Here is a 5,746-nt window from a genome sequence, read left to right on the forward strand (position 1 = left end):
GACAGGGTGGGGCTCGCCGGCACTGACGGGCCCACCCACTATGGAGGCCGAGTTGTTGAACATGGCCGCCACTGCCGTGGCCATTGACAACCGCCCCTCATGCTTCTGCTATCCGAGAGGCAACGGCATGGTTGGTGTCCCATTGCCGGAAAACAACAAAGGCACTGCCATCGAGGTACATTAATTTTTCGGATCAAGCTCATAATAAGTCAATCAATCAACATAACTCAAGCAACAAACTACTCCTTCCGAGATCCTAAATTAATTGACGCAATTTTAGTACAATGTGTGCTTTAGTACAACGTACACTAAAGCTGCGTCAATAGATTTGTACCGGAGGATTCAAGTCGGCAAAGGCAGGACTATAATCGAGGGTGAGAGGGTAGCACTGCTGGGTTATGGGTCCGCGGTGCAGTACTGCGTGGTGGTGGTGGCCATGGTGGAGCAGCATGGCCACGACCAGAGGGTCACCGTCGCAGATGCCAGGTTTCGGCAAGCTGTTGGACCACGGCAAGCCGTTAGACCACGCTCTCTCATCAGGAGCCTCGCCAAGTCCCACAAGGTGATCATCACCGTCGAGGAAGAGTCCATCGGCGGGTTTGGCTCTCACGTGGCTCAGTCCCTCTTAATACAAACCAAACCAGACAAGTTCAAAATGTGTAGCAACCTGTCATCCTAGCACGAAGTTCACCATGGAATAGATATAAAATCATGCATGTCATACAATAACATAACAAAGATCACCGGTCAAGTTGCTAGTGAGGCAAAATCTAGAGCTACAACAAAAAAGAGGTGGGATTTCACAAACAAAGGTCTAACCAAGATGTGCCATCCGATGTTAGTCAATCACTGGATATAGTCCTCCATACATAAACATACCCAAGGCACCTCGCTCGTCAGTAACGTGCCTACGGATCCTCCCAAATCCCCCCTTGCCCCAATCCTTTCCCCACGAGTTCTTGAAGCGCCAATACTTAACGCCATCAGGATCCATACCATAACCGACAATCAGGACAGCATGCCATGTAGTTGCGCTACTATCAGGTACAGCTTCACACTCCATGATGCCTCCTTTGTAGTTAAATAGATGAGTGAATTCCAGTTTTTACCCCTAAGTTTAATATTTTTGACGCTAATTACCCTATTTAAGAGAATTTCATCCGGCATACCCCATTTAACAAAAGTGTTGCCACAAATTACCCTCTTCTATTTTTTGTGAGTGTTCTGATCTATGGGCCCCGATTACCAGGTCCACGTGGCGTGCCACGTCGTCGGTTTTTTTCCTTGGCGACTTTTCTACAGACTGAACCGATTCGCCAGCTTCTGCCGACCGGACCGGGCCGATGGCAAGCACACGCAGACGCATGTCCTCACCGATTTACAGGTCGCTTGAGTCTGATGCACCACGATCCCATCCAATCCCGCCACGCATATCTCGCTGGAGTCTGTTGCGCCACGCATGGATCACTAGAGGAGAGGGTAAACCCTGGACTTTGCCCATGGATCACCGGAGCATCATCAAACCAATCATCACAGAATCACTAGAGGAGTTAACTGCACCCTGCATCAAGCGAGAACTATTCACACATACAGTAGGCCAACGATGTATGCACAGGGAGTCTAGTTCCATGGAGAAACAATTCAGAGGAAGAAAGAAATACCTGAACTTGCTGACAGTGACGGGCGGGGCGGGATAACGCGCCAGCATGGGACTACACGCTCGAGGCACGGCAGCCGCACGCCGTTGTCGTCGCCGCCCTTCAACACCCTCCGCCACCGTCACGGCCCTTCAGCACCGCCGCCACCGTCGCGGCCCTTAGGCACCCGCCGTCTCCGTTGCCGCCATTCAGCACCCGCAGTTGCCGTCGATGTCATTCAGCACCTGCAGCTGCCATCATTTCCCTTCAGCACACGCCGTCGCCATCGCTGTCGTAAGCGAATCCCTACCCCTAGGCGCGAGCGAGAGCGGTGCGTGCGGTAAGAAGCCGGGCGACCGGTGCGTGCGCCCTAGACGCGAACGCGGTGCGGCCCGGGTCGAGCGTCGATCACCACGACTGACGGTGCGTGCGGTTCAGCGATCCGGTCGGGCTCAGCGGCGCGGACTGGTTTCACATGAGGAAAAAACCCAGAAAAACCGACGACGTGGCATGGCATGTGGACTTTGAAATCGGGACCCATAAATCAGAATGCTCATAAAAAATAGAAGTGGGTAAACCCTGGCAACACTTTTGTTAAATGGGTATGCCGGATGAAATTCTCTTAAATGGGGTAATTAGCGTCAAAAATGTCAAACTTAGAGGTAAAAACTGAAATTCACTCTAAATAGATCAGGCGTACCCTGTAGACGGACAACCACAGGCCACTTCGCTACTGCTTACTCGAGAGCATCCTCGGTCGAGTCGACGCACCAAAAACCTAATATACGTGTTTCTGCTGCTACTGTCTTGTCCCTCTTGCAACCCGAAGCACTTCTCTTGGCCATGTATGGGTAGGATGATTCGCTCGAGAGTCCATTATCCCGTATGTACTTGAAAGCAAGTTGATAGTAGCCACCGTTGCAACCGTTGTTCTCTGTGTTGCAGTCGATAAGCTCTTGAACCGATAGGGAGATCGATTGCAAGGTCTGCAGATAGTGTGCTGCTTCAACCGATGCTGTTGTAGCCATGGCCCAACAACAGCCTGCAACAAATGAGCAAGTTAAGGTTGTGGTGTATGCTAGCTATGTCAACAACTGCATTGCCTGATTACTCTTAATTAAGAGACCCCTGCCAGCAGAGCAGGAAATAAACTACTACCTCTGTAAAGTAATATAAGACCTTTTAGATCTCTATAGAGGGAGTAAGATCTATTAATCGAGCAAATTCAAACACATGCAAGTCAACAGCAGAGAAGATCCTTACCACAACCGTCTTGTTTCCTCACAACCGTAGAGACGGCGCCAGCTTCGACCCAGTCGATCTCTGATGGGCGGGTAGACTTCTCAGCATGCTCTCCAGTCTTGTTCATATGCCAAACTCCAAGACCAAGAGCAATGTGTACGGTGCACCATGCAGGGATCGCTATGACATGCATCTTGTGGTCCCTGGAAAAACGACGCAACTGCATACTTAATTATACAAACCTCGCTCATGAGCAATCTGATTAATAGAGGGACATGACGCACGTTTACATTGTGACAACCATGCATATATTCTAGGGTTTGTTCGCTGAGGAAACATGATGCATGTCTATGATGATGAAACTATAAGAGTCAGCCGCCGCGGGATTGACAGATTTACTACTATAAGAGTCTGCCGACATATCATCTTAAAATTTACGAAGTCACCGTAGACACCTCGTCGTCGATGAGAACGTCTCCTTCCACTGAATGCGCATCGCCGGAAATCCTGAAACAAATCCAGGAATAAATGCAAGCACCAGGATCTGAACCCTGGTGGACTGGAGATATCACAGTCCCTCTAACCATCCAACCACAGGTTGGTTCGCTCCTTTTCATGTTTTTGGTGGGTATTTTCTAGAGAAAATTAATCAAGTAACATAATTTTTTATACAACATGAAAAGTGAAAAACAAATGTTAACGTACCTCAATATAATTGTTCAATTATATGGAATGCAGATTAATATCATATTTGGAAAAGGTTCCTGTAGATATAAGAAAACATTCATGTATTGGAAAATATTTGTATATATTCCTATAAAACAAATCGTAGGCTTAAACAAGGTTCTTTCACACACGTTTGGACATACCTTCATATAGTTTCCGACACATGTTCACATTTTTCCCAAAGAAAAGGAAAGGGAAAATGAGAAAGGAAAAGAAAGTGAAATAGTTAAAAGGGGGAAATAATAGACAAGGATAAAAAAGTGAAAAAAAGCTAGGGGAAAAGAAAAGGAAGATGAAAAACAAAATGAGCGGGAGAGAAAAAAATAGCCAAAGAAGGGAAGGTGCTTCATCTCGTTTTAGCCGCGACCTATGGGCTGAATGCATAACATCCTCAAGGAGGGCCCCTTTTTTAAGAAAGGCTATCATGGCTAGTTTTATTGAAACTCAAATAATGTTTACAACGTCAAGGAGGGCCTTAGTGCCCCTCCTCTGTGTGGAAGGTCTGTTAAAATTTAGCTCATCAAACGGCCCCTTATCCTTCAACTCCTTATATTCTTATAGCAAAAAAAAAAAGCGGTTCCTAGCCGAACTCTTAAATTTAGCTCTTAAAAATATTCACACAAATTTGAACATCAATAGCCCAATTTGATTAAAACTACATTGCATAGGGACATCACCAATATGTTCAAACTACAGTGCATAAACATGAACTTAATCTCGCTGATTCGAACGAAACAATAAAAAAAAAAACTAGTCGACTTAAACCTAATTAGGATCTACTTCGGTGTCATCATTGGAACCCCTTTCTTGTACAGCTCGAGCTGCCGGTGCTTCTCGGCGAAGAGCTTCGGATACATCCGGTGGAGCTCAGCCATATACTGCTCATTGGCGCTCCCTGCCTCTAACCGCTCGAGAGCCTCCTGGTTCTCTCGCAACTTGTGGAGGGAGACCAATAGGGGGTCAATCTCGACGCCGTCCGGGACATTGCAGTTGTAAATGGGGAAGTTGAAGTTGAGTTTAGTAGCGCTGTCGTAGAGGGCCACCACATTGAAGCCATACACCCTCGCTGCTAGCTTGACTAGAACGAGCCCAGCCAGTACCAGACTCCGGTGTCCGTGACCTTTATTTCCGACACCCATGTCCCCCATGGTTGTTGCGGCACGTTCTGGTACTTCTTGTTCGGCTGTGGTGTCGGCAGGTCGACCGTGAAGGAGCGGGAGGAAAGAGCGCCACCACGGCAGCCTTAGATGGGTTGTATGCCGGGGCGTGGATCCACACTTCTAATCGGTGGCGACGACCTCCAACGGTTGGATTCCGCCATTTTGGGGTCTTGCCGGTCGATTGGAAGGTTGGGTGGAGGTGTGTGATGGCTCAAGGAAGGCCTGTGGGGACGTGCGGGCTGGATTTGGGCGGTGGTGACATCGATGCGGTGTGGTGTGGGAGGGGTGGAGATTTTTTTTGAGAAACGGCGCCAGAAGAGTTATTATATAAACGCGGGCTGATGCAAGGAGTAAAAATTATCCTTCCCTAAGGGCATCTCCAATGGCAACCCGCAAACCTCACGCAACGGTCCGGACCATACTGTCCGGTCCGCGAAAGCCATCCAACGCGGGCCCATATCGGTCCACGGGGCGGTCTGACCGCGATTTCTCCCGCAAACTGGACAAAAGTAGGGGAAGTTTGCCAGAGTCCAGACCGATCCGAAACCCGTTTCTAAACGCCCTAGTCCACAAAAAACATCTCACCCCTCCCGCGCGTTTTTGGTCAGCGTCGGCATTGAAGTGGTGTGTCGGCTGATAGAGCGCTGCCCGCGCCGCTTCCCGGTGCAGGCCACTGCCGCGCGTTCAAACAATACGACGGATGCCCGTCTGTCAGTCTGCCGCCCGCATAGATGGCACATGGTTGCCGAGGCGTCTCCTCGGGCGCCACCCGTCCGTCCGTCTGCCGCTCACCACTGCCCCAATGCTCCGGCCATAGTCAAAGTCATCCCTCTCCACAGCACTCCCCGCCATGTATCCTTCCGCTGCCAAAGCTCTCTGGACAAGCTTATGTCGGAGCAGAAGAAGGCCAGGGAAGCCATTGTTGTGGATTGGCAGGCTAGTAGGCAGCGAAAGGACGTGCAAATGCAAGACGCCTCCTCC

At 49.4% G+C, this 5,746-nt stretch overlaps 1 pseudogene; it reads right to left on the reverse strand.

Moving 5' to 3' along the window:
* Positions 1-308: 308 nt before the first annotated feature.
* Positions 309-4,753, reverse strand: LOC119349717 (annotated as a pseudogene).
* Between the last annotated feature and the right edge of the window lie 993 nt (positions 4,754-5,746).

This window comes from Triticum dicoccoides, chromosome 1A (assembly GCF_002162155.2).
Source record: "Triticum dicoccoides isolate Atlit2015 ecotype Zavitan chromosome 1A, WEW_v2.0, whole genome shotgun sequence".
NCBI classification, from domain to species: domain Eukaryota; kingdom Viridiplantae; phylum Streptophyta; class Magnoliopsida; order Poales; family Poaceae; genus Triticum; species Triticum dicoccoides.